Source organism: Jaculus jaculus, chromosome X (genome assembly GCF_020740685.1).
Source record: "Jaculus jaculus isolate mJacJac1 chromosome X, mJacJac1.mat.Y.cur, whole genome shotgun sequence".
NCBI lineage: Eukaryota > Metazoa > Chordata > Mammalia > Rodentia > Dipodidae > Jaculus > Jaculus jaculus.
The window spans coordinates 1,809,630-1,827,958 of NC_059125.1; the positions used below are offsets into that span (position 1 = coordinate 1,809,630).

The 18,329-nt window shown below is 43.6% G+C and overlaps 1 pseudogene; it reads left to right on the forward strand.

Annotated features, from left to right (window-relative positions):
• The first annotated feature begins 16,902 nt into the window (after positions 1-16,902).
• On the forward strand, positions 16,903-17,578 carry LOC101608636 (annotated as a pseudogene).
• The last annotated feature ends 751 nt before the right edge of the window (positions 17,579-18,329 follow it).

Consider the following 18,329-nt stretch of genomic DNA (forward strand, 5'->3'; position numbering starts at 1 on the left):
CCCAGGGCCCCACCCATGCTAAGCACGCACTTTACCATGGATCTACATCTACTTATAACAACAACAACAATCATATCATCCTTGTATTAGTTACTTTCTCAATCCTGTGACTAAATACGTGACAGAAAGTAGCTCAAGGAAGGAAAGGGATTATTTATTTTTGCCTTACAGGTCTAGTAAATACAGTCCATAATGTTGCGGGAGTCATGGCAGCAGAAGCAGGAGGCCAGCTCGTCAGATTGCTTTCTTAGTCAAGAAGCAGAGAGATAGAGATGATAGATACCTATAGATCATAGATAGCTGTAGATGATAGATACATAGATGATGATGATAGATAGAGAGAGAGAGAGAGAGAGAGAGAGAGAGAGAGAGAGAGAGAGAGAGACAGGGGATAGATAGGGCAAGAAGTAAGGTTTCACTATCAAACCTCAAGGCCAGCCACCAGTGACCCACTTCTTTTAGCAAGTCTCCATCTCCAAAAAGTATCAAGTGCCTCCAGCTAGGAACCACATGACCCTATGGAGAGACATTTTGCATTTCTATCATAACACCCTACAAATGGTTTTCTCTCTAGCAGCAGAACAACTTGAAAAGGGTAAATTTAAAAATATTTTCATCAGGACTGGAGAGATGGCTTAGCAGTTAAGGCGTTTGCCTGCAAAGCCAAAGGATCCAGGTTTGATTCTCCAGGCCCCATGTAAGCCAGATGCACAAGGGGGCGCATGCGTCTGGAGGTCGTTTTGCGTGGCTGGAGGCCCTTGCGCTCCCATTCTCTCCCTTCCTCTCTCCCTCCCCTCCTCTCTTTCTGTATCTCTGCCTCTTTGTCTCTCTCAAATAAATAAATAAAATATATTTTTTTTCTTCAAAGGTGGGCACTCAAGAGACAAACTTAGGAGGATCACCATGAGTTCAAAGCCACCCTGGGACAATATAGTGAATTCCAATTCAATCTGAGCTAGAGTAAAACCCTACCTCGAAAAGCCAAAAGAAATATGTTTTTCCTTCCTTTTTATCTTTTTTTTTGGGGGGAGCAGGGTTCCACTCTAGCCCCAGGTTGATCTGGAGCTCATGGTAACCCCCATACCTCAACATCTTCAGTGCTGGGATGAGAGGTATAAGCCACCACACTCAGGTCAGAAATATTCCCTTGTTCTGTTCAAATCAGTAAGGTGAAAGGACACAAAGAGATGCCATCTACAAATTATAAATTAGATGGGGGCAGAAAAAATGGCTCAGCTGTTAAAGGTACTTGCTTGCAAAGGTTGCTGGCCCAAGTTTAACTTGCAAGCTACCCATATAAACCAGACACAAAAACTAGCATGAGTGTCTGGTGTTCATTTGTTCATTTGCAGCAGCAAGATGCCCTGATGCATCCATACACATATACAGACACATACAAAATAAGTTTTGAATGTTTTGATTTATTTACAAGGAGAGAGAGAATGGGGATGTCAGGGCTTCTAGCCACTGCAAACAAACTCTAGATGTATGTGCCACTTTGTGCATCTGGGCTTTACGTGGGTACTGAGGAATCAAACCCAGGTTATTAGGCTTTGCAGGCAGCCTTAACTGCTGAGCCATCTCTTCAGCCTAATAAATTGTTGTTAAAGTGTAAATTAGAAAACAAAACCTGATGGGACTGGAGAGATAGCTCAGTGGTTAAGATACTTGCCTCCAGAAAATAAAACCTGAAAGTCCATGCAAATAATGCCCACAAGACAAATCAAATGCTGCTTTTTGGTTTCAATAAAGTTAATTTTGGGGGACTGGGTCGATGGCTTAGCAGATAAGGTACTTGCCTGCAAAACCTACTGTCCCGGGATTGATTCCCCAGTCATAAAGCCAGAAGCGGGTTGGAGAGATGGATTAGCAGTTAAAGTGTTTGCCTGCGAAACCTAAGGATCCATGTTCAACTCCCCAGATTCCACTTAAGCCAGATGCACAAGGTGGAGCATGCAAAGGTTGCACATGTGCACATGCCTGGAGTTCAGTTACAGTGACTGGAAGCCCTGGTGCACCAATTCTCTCTCTCTCATAAAAAAAAAAAAAAAAGCAGTCTGAGCTGGGTGTGCACGCCTTTAACCCTTGCATTTGGAGGGCAGAAGTAGGAAGACTGCTGTGAGTTCAAGGCCACCCTGAGACTATATAGTGAGTTCTGGGTCGGCCTGGGCTAAAGTAAGACCCTACCTTGAATAAAAAAAAAAAAAAAAAAAGCCAGTCTGCTGTTGGGCTTGCCTCCAGAAATAAATAAATAAATAAAGCCAGATGCACAATGTAGCACATACATCTGGAGTTCAGTTGCAGAGGCTAGAGTCCCTGGCATTCCCATTCTCTCTTTCTCTCTCTCTCTCTCTTTGTGTGTGTGTGTGTGTCTGTCTGCTTGCAAATAAATAAAAATATTTTTAAAACACAGTTATTGGGGTTGGAGAAATGGCTTAGTGAATAAGGCCCTTGCCTGTGAAGCCTAAGAACCCAGATTCAATTCTCCAGGTCCCATGTAAGCCAGATGCACAAGATGACACATGTGTCTGGAATTTGTTTACAGTGGCTGGAGGCCTGGGTGGGCCCATTCTCTCTCCCTGTGTCAATAATAAATAAATAAAAACAAAAAAACTTTTAACACTATTATGTGAGTGTGTGTTGGGTATGTTGACATGTTTTGTGTGTTTGTGTACAGTGTTATTGTCTGGTATGTGATGTGCTGTTTGTGAATGTGTGCCTATATGTTTACAGATGCATGTGCCTTGTGTACACACATGGTGAGAACATGAGCTGGCCTCCACTTTTGTTCATTTGCCTGTTTCCTTGACATAGAGTCTCTCACTCAACGCAGAGCTGCCGTTTTCATCAATGTTTTGGTCAGCAAGCCTGTGGTGGTTTGATTCAGGTGACTCCTATAAACGTAGGTGTTCTGAATGCTAGGTCCCCAGTTGATGGAGATTTGGGAATTAAGCCCCCCCCCCCCGGAGGCAGTGTATTGTTGTGGGCGGGCTTATGGGTATTATAGCCAGTGTCCCCTTGCCAGTGTTTGGCACACTCTCCTGTTGCTATGGTCCACCTTGTGTTAGTCAAGAGATGATGTCCACCCTCTGATCATGCCATTGTTTTCCTTGCCATCATGGAGCTTCCCCTCAAGCCTGTAAGCTAAATAAACCTCTCCCCCCGCCCAAGCTGCTCTTGGTTGGGTGATTTCTACCAGCAATGCGAACTGGACTGCAACAAAGCCCTAGTGATTTTCCAATCTCCACTCGGACCTGGCCACACCCAGCTATTTACATGAGTGCTGGGGAATCAAACTTAGGTGGTCTTAGGCCCACTTTGCTTGCACAGAAAGCACTCTTAACCACTGAGATATCTCCCAAGCCCCCACCAATTATAAAGTTTTATTGGCATGGAATGACACCCATTTGTTCATATATTGGCTATGACTGTTTTGTCCTATAATTGATTTGATGGTTTCAGATAATGACCTATGTACCTCAGACCTCAAATATGAGCTAGATGGTCCTTTCCAGAAAAAGTTTAGTTTCTCTTTCAATGTCATGTTATGTAACAGAAATGTTGGTGGCATATCATGCCTCAAAAACATGAGTTTGATCCCTAGAACCCACACAAAGAAAAGCCAGACATGGTGGCATGTACTTATATTCCCAACACTGGGGGAGATGGAGACAGGTAGCTCTCTGGACCCTGAGCTCTAAGCCAATTAGAAACCCTGCCTTCAAAAACAGTGACTGATGTACCTGAGAAAAGGTACCCGAGAATGTCCTCTGCCTCCACTCATACACATCAGAAAATATAATGAGCAGGCTGAGGAAATGGCTTAGCGGTTAAGGCGTTTGCCTGTGAAGCCTAAGGACCATGGTTCGATTCCCCAGGACCCACGTAAGCCAGATGCATGAGGGGGCATATGCGTCTGTTTGTTTGCAGTGGCTAGGGGCCCTGGCGTGCCCATTCTCTCTTTCTCTCTGCCTATTTCTCTCCCTCTCTCTCTCTCTCTCTCTCTCAAAGAAATATAAAGAGCAGAGGATATTGCTCAGCGATAGAGTACCTACTTTGTACACACAAGGCCTTGGGTTCAATCCCCAACACCATGATAAATAATTGAAAGTAGAAAATTAATTCTTAAAAACGTCTATAACCATATATTTTTTTTAAATTACGCACAAAGCATGGTGGTATAAACCTGTAATCCAGCACTGAAGAGGCAGAAGCAGGAAGACTGAAAGTTCAAGGGCAACCTGGATTATCAAAGGAAACCTTATCTCAAACAAACAAATAAGTAAGTGAAATTATGAATAGACAGATGAATGAAAATGCTTTGTCTCACCCAGACCCTAAGAATATCTTACCAAGCAGATAAAGGGTTCATTGACAAATGTCTGCAATAGGCAAAAGGACACTTGCTACCCCCTTTTGCCTCCAGGAACTGTCTGGGTGCCTCCAGGGAAGGATGGAAATGAAGCCAGCTAGGGAAGGTACATGCGGAACAGAAAAATATAACCCCCAAGAATCCATGTGAGAACCAAAGCTGTAAGAAGCAATTTTGCATGCTCTTATCTCTTCATGTGTATGTGTACGGCAATATTTATTGGAGTCATAACATTAAGGTTTCATTCAACTATACAATTTTACATTGGATGCATATGTTTTAATAAATATTCTATCCCAAAATTGGCTCTGGGGTGTGTGGCGAAGGTGGCATGGGCGCTGAGCACACTAGACCAGGAACCCAGGGAAAGGTGGAACAAGTGAAGAACCCCCTAATCACAGGGCAAAGTGATAGTGTGTTCTATCCCCTATATTGAAAACCTTAATGACTCTGCTCACTGCCCTCCAACACTCAACCTTCTGAATGCGTTTTCCTCTCGTGGCCAATGCCACGGAGTTCAAGCCCAGGATGGAAACTGGGTTCTTGGAGCAGACACCTCCCTTCACACAGGAGAGCAACTGAGTTCTGCAGTCACAAGACACTTAGTGGCCCAGTGAACAGTGCAATGCCTCCAAGTTCAAAGTCATCTCCATCTACACCGTGTGAACAAGTGAGAACAGACTAAAATGAACGAAGAAATTGAGTCAGTGACCACTATAGTTATACATTTTTCCTTTTACTCATCTTGAAAACTATGTGGAAGAAACTTTCTCAAAGAAAAAACCTGAGGGCTTTTAGGTTGGTGTCTCTCTTGCTCATTTTCTGAGCTCAAGCTCGAAGTCAAATTAATCCACCGCTTCATGATTGCTCAAAAAATGATTCTGTGCAGAATGGCGACGGCCTTTTAGTTGTGATAAAAGAAAAGGGGAAAAAAAGTTTAACAGTACGAACATAACAACCCAGGGAAAGCCTGATATGATTCCACCCCATCTGGAGCAAACAGAATATTCTGATTTTGGTCTTCTTGTTACCATATCAGTCTATAACTTCAATACCAATGCTCTATCAACATGACTTTTCAATTGGGAGGGGGGTGCTTATTTGCTTTGTTTAAGAGAGTCTTGCTCTAAAGGCCAGATTGCCTATCTTCCTGCCTTAGCCTCCAGAGTGTGGGGGATTACACACACGCATCATCACCATGCCAGACTTGAGAAGACTTACAAAAATGTGTAGAATTCCAGAGGCTCTTAGCCACTTCTTCTTTTATATAAAATTATATATATAATATATAAATATATAAAAATTAAAATATAAATATAAAAATATATTTTATTTATTTGAGAGAGAAAGAGGCAGAGGGAGACAGGGAGAGGGAGAGAATGGGTGCACCAGGGCCTCCAGCCACCACAGACAAACTCCAGATGCATGCACCAGCTTGTGCATCTGGCTTACATGGGTCCTAGAGAAGCAAACTGGGATCATTTGGCTTTGCAGGCAAATACCTTAATCATTAAGCCACATCTCCAGCCCTCTTAGACACTTCTTATAGGCCCTGTGTTTGAATCTTACCACCTCAGTCTAATTTTCCTGATAGCATGCCCACTTTAAGAGCCTTTAATCCAGCCAAGCATGGTGGCACTCACTTTTAAACCTAGCATTCAGGAGGCAGAGGTAGAAGGATTGCTGTGAGTTCAAGGCCAGCCTGAGACCACAGAGTGACTTCTAGGTCAGGTAGGCTAGAGTGAGACACTACCTAGAGAAGAAAAAAAAAAATAAGGTCTCTTTAATCCACAACCCCAAAAGCTCACTTCAAGGCAGAACACATAAAATGCATTGCAAATATGATCTGTATCCTGCTATAGACATCTAAGTGTGTTTCTTCTGTCTGCACTGGGAAAACCTACTCCATCAAACTCTCTCTTGTTATGAGATATAAAGATTTGCTCTTCTCATAGGTTAAAAATAAATTGCCAAGCTAGGTGCAGAGCACACATCTGTAGTCTCACTACTCAGGAGGCTGATGTGGAAGGATCACTTGTGCCCAGGAATTCAAGGTCAGGGCAACATAAAAAGACCCAAAATAGAATGCCAAATGTCTGCATTTTCAACTTAAATTTAGCCTCTAATTCATTCTAGAATCCCTCAATAAGATGTCATAAGATCAATGTAAATGTATTTAATCCTGCTGACTTCCAAGCTTTCAAAGGGTTAAAAATGCTAAACTATCAACATATATGTCACAATAAAAATAACTAAATGACCTAAAACCAACTAACTATGAATTGTCAGCTACAGCACAATGTGGATAATGAATGAGTTATATTCCTATGGTTTTGGTACCTAAATAAAACTCTGTTTTTCCTTCATTAAACGGAAGTTTCTTCCTTCATCCCTCCCTCCCATGCTTTTTGTCTTTGTATGTGTGTGCACACGTGTGCAAGCATGGTTATGTGTACAAGTGTGGGCATACACATGCTGTAGTGCACCAGGCCAGCTGGCCCATGAGCTTCTGGGAATTCTGTCTCTTCCTCCCATCTTGCCATAAGAGTACTAAGATTACAGACACTCAATCTACTACATCCAGCTTTACCTGAATTCTATGGATCCAGGGCTGAAGAGATGGCTTAGTGGTTAAGGCACTTGCCTGCGAAGCCTAAGGACCCATGTTTGACTCTCCAGATCCCACATAAGCCAGACACACAAAGGTGAGGCAAGCTCAAGGTTGCACATGCCCACTAGGTGGTAGAAGCATCTGGAATTCTAGTGCAGTGGTTGAGGCCTTGGTGCACCAATTCTCAATCTCTCTCTCTCTCTCTCTCTCTCTCTCTCTCTCTCTCTCTCTCTATCTCTAAAATAAATAATAAAAATAAATCTGTGGCTCCAAACAGATCGTCATGTTTGCATTGCACCCATCAAGCCATCTCCCCAGCTCCTGTCTTTCTGAGATAGGATTTCACTGTGTAGTCCAAGCTTCTTGATTTAGAAAGTGGATCTCATCATAAACTACATTGCTTAAACTGGTCTTGAACTCCTGGGCTCAACTGGTCATCCTAGAAGTGTGCATTATTCAGCCAGACAATCTTCAGCAATTTCTCCCCTATGGGAAACAATAGCTGTTATTTTCATAAGCAATCAATTTCTTTAATGAGAATTTTGCTTACTACTTATAGGTAGCCTATGATGGGGTATATCTCAACCTTTTCATGTTTCTAATCATATGTATTGGGTAACTTTAGGAGTGGTATTTGGGGTCTGGTTTAGTTTTTTGTGTTTTTGTGTTTTTTTGTTTTTCCTTTCTGTGAGAGAATGAGAGCAAGGGGGAGAGAGAGAGATTGAGACTTGGTACACCAGGGCCTCCAGCCACTGATATCAAACTCTAGACATGTGACCAACTTGTGCACCTGCATCACCTTGTGCATCTGGTTTATGTGGGACCTGGAGAGTCAGACATGGGTCCTTAGGCTTCAGAGGCAAGTGTCTTATCCACTAAGCCATCTCTCCAGCCCAAAATGTCACTTTCTAACAAGCTGACACTGGATAAAGTAGACATGAAGGGGAAATGGGTGTTATGAGAACAGACGTTAAGGTTTCTTTTTTAAATATTTTTTGTTTATTTTTATTTATATATTTGATAGTGACAGACAGAGAGAGAAAGAGGCAGAAAGAAAGAAAGAGAGAGACAATGGGCACATCATGGCCTTCAGCCACTGCAAACAAGCTCCAGATGCATGCACCACCTTGTGCATCTGGCTGGCTTACATGGGTTCTGGGGAATCAAGCCTTGAACTGGGATCCTTAGGCTTCACAGGCAAGCACTTAACCACTAAGCCATCTCTCCAGTCCCTAAGGTTTATTTTTTAATATTTATGTACTTATTAGAGAGAGAGAGGGAGGGAGATGGAGAGAACGGGTGTGCCAGGGCCTCTAGCCACTGCAAATGAAATACAGACACATGTGCCACCTTGTGCATCTGGCTTATGTGGGTACTATGAAATCGAATCTGGGTCCTTAGGCTTCACAGACAAGCACCTTAACCACAAAGCCATCTCTCCAGCCCTAATTTGGTTTGTTTTTGAGCCAGGATTATTATTATTTTTTATTGACAACTTCCATAATTATGGACAATAAACCATGATAATTCCCTCCCCCACTTTCTCCTTCACAAATCCACTCTCTACCATATCCCCTCCCCCTCTCAATCAGTCTCTCCTTAATGTTAATGTAATCATATTTTCCTCCTGTTATGAGGGTCTTGTGGAGGTAGTACTAGGTATTATGAGGTCATGGATATCCAGGCCATTTTGTGACTGGAAGGTTGCATTATAAGCAGCCTACCCTTCCTTTGACTCTTACATTCTCTCTGAAATGGACCATAAGCCTTGAAAAGTGTGGTAGGGTTGTTTCAGTGCTGAGCACTTCTCTGTCCCTTCTTCTCAGCACTATGGTGCCTTTGAGTCATCCCAAGGTCACCGCCATCTGAAAAAAAAGCTTCTCTAACTAAGAGAGTAGCATTAATATATGTATATGAACATTAAGAGAAGTGCTTACAGTCAGTTTTGCATTTAGCCAGACACCAGTAGGTGTTACAACCTTAGGGCTCATGACCTCCCTGATCAAAGGTTTTTAATACCAGGCATGTATTCCCTCCCATGGAGTGGGCCTCCAGTCCAATTAGAGAGTGATTGGTTTCCCCCATAACAGACATGCCACTATTGTACCTTTTGGCTCCTTGGGCCTGACTGGCCAAATTTAAGGCTTGCAATGTCCACTGTTGTTTATCTCCACTGCTGGCTTCTCTCTCCCATAGGGCTGCATGCAGTGTAGTTTTTCCAGCTCTTTGTCAGCTGGTCTACAGGGAGGAGGTTTTCAGCTCAGCTCCAGCAGGATTTCTCAGTGACCTTGCAACCCAAGTGTGTGGAGTCTTCAGCAATATTAGCCAAGCTTTTGATATGTGGCCAAAGCTAGCCTAAAATTTGACATGTGGCTCAGACTGGTTTCAAACTTATAATCTACCTCCTAAATCTGAGATTCCAAGCATGAGTCACCATTGCCAACTTCCGGGGATATTCTCCACCTCTGTGACCTGTTTTGTGGCTGCTTGGAATAATATACCCAGGGAAACCTTGTGGACCTGGAGAAAACCAGGGAAGGCAGAGATAGGGAATGTACTACTGAAGCTGAGCTCAGCCTTAAAAACAAGGCAGAAGCCAGACAGGGTGGCATGCACCTTTAATCCCAGCACTTGGGAGGCAGAGGTAGGAGTATTGCCATGAGTTCAAGAACACTCTGAGACCACATAGTGAATTCCAGGTCAGCCTGAGCTACAGAGAGACCCTACCTCAAAAAAAAAAAAAAAGACATAGGAAACACTAGGAAAATATGAGATGATCGCCCATGAAAAGTGCTGGTGCATGGTAGTTGCTTTGGAGCCATGAAGCTGTTGGGGTATTGGAAGGTTAAGTCAACAATGGCTTCATACTTCAAATCTGAGAGGTCTAAACTATAACCTGAAGAAAAGTTTTAAGTAAAGAAGTGCATAGCAGACTGAACAGCAGCTCCCAAAACATGCATCTAAGTCCTAACCTGGAGGCTCTGGTGTGCACATTCTGTGTCTCCCTCTTTGCTTGAAAATAAATAATAAATAAAATACTTTATTTATTTGCAAGCAGAGAGAGATAGGGAAAGAGAGGGAGAGATAATGGGCTCACCAGGGTCTCGAGTTCCAGACACATGTGTCACCTTGTGCATCTGGCTCTACCTGGGTACTGGGAAATCAAGCCCAGGTCATTAGGCTTTGCAAGCAAGCACCTGAACCGTTGAGCCATCTCTCCAGCCCAGCAGAACCTTTTAATTTTTATTCTTTCCCATTTGTTGATGCTTAGGACCATTTCCTGTGCTATTTGCATCCTGTTCGGAATGTTCTTACTGATACCTATAATACCCCCAAATGTCAATCAATAAATGGGCAAAAGGGCTGGAGATATGGCTTGATGGTTAAGGTGCTTTCCTGTGGAGCCTAAGGACCCAGGTTCATTTCCTAGTACCTACATAAGCCAGATGCAAAAGATTGTGTATGTATTTAGAGTTTTTTGGCAATGGCTGGAGGCCCTGGCATGCCCATTTCCCCCCTCCCACCTCCCTCCCTCCCTCTCTCTCTCTCTCTCTCTCTCTCTCTCTCTCTCTCTCTCTCTCTCACACACACACACACACACACACACATACACACATAAATAAATGAAATGAAATATTAAAAATAAAATGAAAATAAGTGGTGAGTCTCAAAAGAAATGCAAATGGCCAGTAAGTATTTTTAAAAGTGTTCAGACAAATAAACTTAAAATTACTTTGAAATACCATCTCATCCTAGTCAGACTGGCTATCAGGAAAACTAATGACAAGCCAGGCATGGTGGTGCATGCCTTTAGTCCCAACAAAGTGAGTTCCAGGTCAGCCCAGGCTAGAGTGAGACCATACCTCAATAGAAATAAAAGAAAGAAAAGGGAGCTGGAGAGATTTCTAAGTGGTTAAGGCACTTGCCTGCAAAGCCTAATGACTGGGGTTTGATTCCCCGATACCCACATAAAGCCAGATGCACAAAGTGGCGCACACATCTGGAGTTCATTTGTAGCAGCTGAAGGCCCTGGTGTGCCCATCATCTCTCTCACCAGGTGTCTCTTTTCTATCTCTCTCTACTTGCAAATAAATAAATAAAAATTTTAAAAAGAAAGGGATAAGAAAAGTAATGACAAGAAATGCTGGTGAGGTTGTGGGGAGAGGGCAACCCTTCTTCATTGTTGGCAGGGGAATATACTGGTAGAGCCACTACGGAAATCGGTGTGAAAGTTTCTCAAAAGCTGAAAATTGAATACCCATATGACTCCGCCGTACCACTTCTGGGCATATACCCAAAGGACTCTGTATCCCACCACAGAGATACTTGCACATTCATGTTCATTTCTGCTTTATTCACAGGAGCAAGGAAATGGAACTAGCCTAGCTGTCCATCAACCAATGTACAAATGAATAAAGAAAATGCCCTCTATGTACACAACAGAATCTAGTCAGCTATAAAGAAAAATGAAATTAGTAGCAAAATGGATGAATCTGACAAGTTCCCTACAGTAAACAATGGCACAAAAATATCTTCTGGTAGATAAGTATGCAATGGTATATGGAATGGTTTGAATGTAAAATGTCCCACAAAGCCTTGTGTGTTTAAATGCTTAATTCCCAGGTGGTGGTACTGTTCCAAAAGATGTGGAGCCTTTGGGAGGTGGGGCCTTGCTGGAGGAAGTATGCTGCTAGGATGGGCCTTGGGGTGCTATAGTCCAGCCCTGCTTGCTACACTCAGATCACTCTCTAATTTACCCCTACCAATGTGAAGATGTGACATACGTCTATGTGCTCTTGCCATGCTTTCCCTGAAAGACGAAATTTCTTGAAACTATAAGCTATAAATAAATTCCTGCCATAAGCTGCTTCTGGTCAGATGCTTTGTCCCAGCAATGAGAAGGTAATTGCTACACTATGGTAATATGTTGAATGCAAAGGCTATACACAAAATGCATGAGCTATGACTTCTTTAGGGAAGAACATCCCACATATCATGCTGGGTAACAGATTAAGGATCCCAAAGATACAGGTAGTCCAATTCCCTTAATAAAAGTCATTCTATTTAAGGATGTGTACAGATATTGTGTGAAACTTTTCCTGGGGAGATGTATACAAGTGTCTGCTCCCTACAGATGGGCACCAAAAGGACAATTCCACCAAAGACTAACTTGGTTAACCAATGAGTTTAAAGGGATCACTTACAGAGCATGGGTGAGGGGTTACTGACAGGAGCATGACAGATCCCAAAGCAGCTGTAGCACTGGAAAGTCCCACCCTAGCATGGGTGACGACCTACCCATAACTGCACAGGTGGTGACCCCTTCAGTTAACCTTGCACAGAGGTTAACTCAGTGCTCAGAGGACAGCATCTACAAAAGTACAGGAAGTTATAAAGAATAACAAGGAAATGATTTTTCCCAAAAGTCAAAACTGTATGGACTTCTAGCAGAGTGGTGTCAATTACAACATGCTGGGAAGCAGCTACTAACGTTCTGCCTCTTGATTTGGAGAAATGACTGGTTCATTAGGATGCACATATCTCTGGCATGAATTTTCCTAGGCATATATCATTTGTCATAGTAAAAAAAAATGAAAAGAGGAAAATGCTTTATGACTCCAACAGCTTTGAAATATAATTTTAATACTCTACAAAACAGAGGTTAGTATCCCAGTAAGTAGGGATTTTGTTTTTCAGTAATACACATTAGAAACTCATATCAAAAGGGGATAATTGAGGGAGGGCAGGCAGGGGAGAACGCATTGCTTGTATAACTGAAACTTACATGTGGCCTTCAGTCTTACATAGATCCAAATGTGGAGGGCCTCTTTCTACCACTTAGCTCAGTGATTCTCAGTGCCTTAGAGCTGTCTTCAGTTTCAAGGCATGATAAAGAAGATAAATTTTGTTATGAGTACATTTACTCACAACTGCTTAGCAGCCCCAGAAAAACGCCAAACTCTAAGTCAAGAATTCTAGCAAGCTCTATTCACAATAGCTAGAAATTTGAATCAGCCCAGATGCCCATCAACTGATGAAGGGATAATGAAGATGTGGTACATACACACAATGGAATGCTACTCAGCAGTAAAGAAAAATGAAATAATCAAAGTCACAAGAATATGGATAAGCTTGGAGAAAATCATTCTAAGTGAGGTCACACAGACTCAGAAAGATAAGCACCACATATTCTCTCTCATGTGTGGTTCCTAATTTGGATCGTCTGGAGTTGAGTGTAAATGGTAATAAGCACCAAGAATAAGCATATAACTAAAATGAGACTAGGAGAAAGTAGAAATAAGGATGGATGAGAGGAGGGAATACTTGACAAGCTAGGTGATGGACAGAAAACAGGTGGAAGGGTCTTGCGGGAGGTAGGGGAAAGGGAGGGGGAATCACACACAAAACTAATTACAGCAATCTACAAGACATAACCCTTATTAGTGGAGGTGGGGGATGGTCCAGGGAAGTGTCCTGTAGAAGGTACAGAAAGCTTAATATTAAAACAATGAGCTCTGGCTGGTAAATCCCAGACCCAAAATTGGCTTACTCCCCACAGTGAGCTGTTGGATCACAAACCATTGCCAAGGCACTTGGTTACCAACCAGAACTAAAAGGAAAGACTCTATTGATGAAGACACAACAGCCTGCAGTCACAGTACATGAAGAGACCTGCTGGAACTGAGAGCAAAGCCTGTTACCTCGTGGCTAACCCTCATAGCACTGGAAAGTTCTATAAGAGCTGCTATGGAATAATGGTCACCAACAGCATGAACAAGCAAGTTACAAAATCAACCAGCTGGGCAAAGACATATGCACCTGTGCAATAGTGGCACACAGCCTATGCAGGTAACCAATTATTCTCAGATTGGATATGAGGCCCACTCAGTGGGAGAAAACTCATACCTGGTACTGAAAACCAAGTCCGAATCCCATGGATAGGAAACTCATAGACTTCAGAGAGAACCCCCACTGCTCTTTGGCTAAGAAGCATGGGTATATACATCAAAAAGTCTCACAAATAACTATGCTTATCCCCTTTAATGCAAAGTATTCTCACTCCTGGTTGGAGAATCTATTTTATTTTACAGATAGAAAAGAGTACTGGGGAGATCAAGGATCCATCAATACAAGAAAAGATAGCCAACTGCCTACCATGAGACAAGTCACCTCTATCACATTTGCAGGGGGCTCAGGAGACATTTCAGAAGGAAGTGTGATTTTAACATAAGTACAGCTCTCATAGCTAGCCTGACAACCAGCTCCAGGGAGATGGCAACAGACACAGTCAGTGGTCACTCAAAACTCATCAAAGCAGAAATCCAGAGGCCACAGAGAACTCTACACTAAACCAGACTTTTAGTAAGCCCATTAGGGCTCAGGGAAAATTGCAGAAGAGTTACCAATAACCTCACTGGGGAGGGTCCTCAGTGAAATTGGGGCAGGGGAGAGGGAATATAAGAGTCTAACCTTTTAATAAAAATAAATAATTTTAGGCCAGATGTGGTGGTGCATGCCTTTAATCCCAGCACTCAGGAAGCAGAGGTAGGAGGTTCACTGTGAGTTCAAGGCTACCCTGAGACAACATAGTGAACTTCAGGTCAGCCTGGGATAGAGTGAGTCCCCACTTCAAAAAAACAATAATAATAATTTTTAAAAAGAATTCTAGCAAAAGCCCAGATCTGGCTATCTCTGGATGATGAAGCATACTGGATCTTCAACTAACAACTTGTTGTGGCTGAGGCATGTGAGATGCTGTTTGGCTCTATCTGAGCCCTAAGGCTGTCCCTGGAGCTCTAGATCACAGGGCCTGAGGATAACAGCCTAGTATTGCCCAAATAAAACTAGTTTTTAGTTCAGTGTGGTGACTCATGGACGGATGAGGCAGAATGGCTACCAGGAGTTCAAGGGAGTTCAAGGCCGGACTGGGCTGCAGGCCAACATGAACTAGAGTAAGAACTTGTCTCAGAAAGGAACAGAAAAGAGAAAGGGAAGGAAGAAGGACAAAGAAAGAAGGGAAGGGAAGGAGGAGGAAAAATGAAGGGAAGGAGAAAGGAAAAGGGAAAGGCAGAGGGAAGGGACAAGGGGGAAATGGGAAAACAGCAGAAGGGAAGGGAGTGGGGGAAAGGAAGACAGGAGGGACAAGGGGAAATGGGGGCAGAAATATCTGTCTGTCTCTGCCTCCTCAGAGCTGGTATTACAGGTGTGTACCACCATGCCTGGCATTTTATGTGGGTTCTGGGCATCAAATTCAGGTCTTCATGTTTGGGTGGAGGATTCTGAGACAGTGATTCATGTAGCCCAGGCTGGCCTCAAACTTCCTATGCAGTTGAGGCTTATCTGGAACTCCTGATCCTCTTGCCTCCACCTTCTGTGTACTAGGATTACAGGCCTATATACCACCACACTTGACTTTACAACTCAGGAATCTAAAGCAAGAAGATCATGAATTTGAGGCCAGCCTGTTCTTTATGGTAAGATACTTGTCTCAACCTAGAGAGATATCTTAGTAGTTAAGGTGTTTGCCTGCAAAACCTAGTGACCCAGGTTTGATTCCCCAGTACCCATGTAAGCCAAATGCACAAATTGGTGCATGCATCTGGAGTTCTGTCTGCAGTGGCTAGAGGCCCTGGGGAACGCATTCTCTTTCTGCCTCTGCCCCCACTCTCTCAAATAAAGAAATAAGTAAATAGAAAAAAAAAATAATGTTAAAAAAGATCCCTGTCTCAAAAACAAAGTGGGGCTGTGGTGATAGCTCAATAAGTGAATTGCTTGCTTCACAAGCATGAGGACCTGAATTCAGTAAGCAGAACCCACATAAACAGACAGGAATGGTGATATGTGTTTATAATTTCAGAGGTCAGGAGGTGGAGACAGGTGGATCTCTGGGGTTTGCTGGCCAGCCTGGCTACCCTAACTGGAGATCTCTAAGCCAATAAGAGACTCTGTATTTACAAAGTGTGGGGAGGGGAGACAGGAGAAATGGCACAGTGAAAAAGCATTTGGCACACACAAACATGAATACCTGAATTTGGATCCTATTACAGTCAGGTTCAGCATTGCTGGCAGAAATCACCCAACCAAGGCATCTCTTAGGCCAAGGTTTCAAATCCTTCCACATTCCTCTTGAAAATCAGCTCCAAAAGGCCAAAGCCACACAGTCAGGTGTCTAGCAGCAGCCCCACTCCTGGTACCACTTTACTGTTGCAGTCAGCTTTGCATTGCTGGTAGAAATCACCTAACCAAGAGCAGCTTGTGGGGAAAAAAAGTTTATTTTGGCTTACAGGCTCGAGGGGGAAGCTCGATGGTGTGGAAAATGATGGCATGAGCAGAGGGTGGACATTACCCCTTGGCCAACATATGGTGGACAATAGCAACAGGAGAGTGTGCCAAACACCAGCAAGGGGAAACACGCTATAACACCCATAAGCAATACACTGCCTCCTGGAGGTGATAATTCCCAAATCTCTATCAGCTAGGAACCTAGCAGTCAGAACACCTAAGTTTATGGGGGACACCTGAATCCATCCACCACAGATCCCAAACTCCAAGTAAAAGCAAGAAGCTGAAACTGGCTTCTGTAGTCTCAGCATGCTGACAGTGACTTCGATATGGGAAGCAGAGACAGTAGAATATCCCAGAAGATGGAGGAGCCTATTGAACAACGAGGCACCCTGCCTCACTTGAAATGTAAAGTGAGGAGTGTCTGGGAAGTTGTCCTCCAATCTGCACACACTTGCCATAGTATACACGTGTGCACACACATACACACAAAGGTGCATGACATTCCTGAGGAACACCACCTAAGGCTGTCCTCTGGCCTCCACACACAAGCACACATAGATAGATATAGTCATTAAAAAAAAAAAAAAAGTCAGTCCGGTGATCACAGCTTGGAGCTGTCGGCGCTGCTGCGATCATGAGCAGCAAAGTCTCTCGCGACACCCTGTAGGAGGCGGTGTGGGAAGTCCTGCCTGGGAACCAGCGCAAGCGCCGAAAGTTCCTGGAGACGGTGGAGCTGCAGATCAGCCTGAAGAACTGTGACCCTCAGAAGGACAAGAGATTCTCGGGCACCGTCAGGCTTAAGTCCACGCCCCGTCCCAAGTTCTCCGTGTGCGTCTTGGGGGACCAGCAGCACTGTGACGAGGCCAAGGCTGTGGACATCCCTCATATGGACATCGAGGCGCTGAAGAAGCTTAACAAAAACAAGAAACTAGTCAAGAAGTTGGCCAAGAAGTATGATGCCTTTTTGGCGTCTGAGTCTTTGATCAAGCAAATTCCGCGAATCCTGGGCCCTGGCCTGAACAAGGCGGGCAAGTTCCCTTCTCTGCTGACTCATAATGAAAACATGGTGGCCAAAGTTGATGAGGTGAAGTCCACCATCAAGTTCCAGATGAAGAAGGTGCTGTGTCTGGCTGCGGCGGTTGGCCACGTGAAGATGACGGACGATGAGCTGGTGTACAACATCCACCTGGCGGTCAACTTCCTGGTGTCCTTGCTCAAAAAGAATTGGCAGAATGTCCGGGCTTTGTACATCAAGAGCACCATGGGCAAACGCCAGCGGCTGTATTAGACACATCTTAATGAATAAATCCACGTGCTACCTTTCACCTCAAAAAAAAAAAAAAAAAAGTCAGGCGTGGTGGTGCATGTCTTTAATCACAGCACTCTGGAGAAAGAGGTTAGGAGGATCACTGTGATTTGAGGCCAGCCTGAGACTACAGAGTGATTGCCAAAGTAGCCTGCGCTAAAGTGAGAAACCTACCTCAAAAAATAGGAGAAAACAGAAAGGACACGAGTAAGGTAAAATGATGTCATTAGGGTAGGTCCTGTACCGAACTGACAAGTGTTCTTTTTTTCTTTTTTATTTAATTGGGAAATCAGCTCTTATCTATTTGTTTATCTGAGAGAGGAGAGTGAGAGCAAGACAGAGGAAGAAGGGAAAGAGAAAATAGGTGTATCAGGGCTTCTTGACACTGCAAACAAATGCATGAGCCAGTTTGTGCATCTGGGTTTCATGGGTATTGGGGAATTGAACCCAGGCTGTCAGGTTTTGCAAGCAAGTGTCTTTAACTGCTGAGCCACATCTCTCCAGCCCTGACCAGTGTTCTTATAAAGCGAGGCAATTAGGACACGCATAGAGGAGGACAAGCATAGGCACACACATTAGAAGTTGGCATGTGCAAGCCAAAGTGAAACCATGCAAGAAACTAACCCTGCTGGAACACTGGCACCTTGAATTTCCAGCCTCCAGGACTTAAAAAAAAGGGGGAGGGGGCTGGAGAAATGGTTTAGCCACTAAGGTGCATGACTGAAGTCTAAGGACCCAGGTTCGATTCTCCAGGT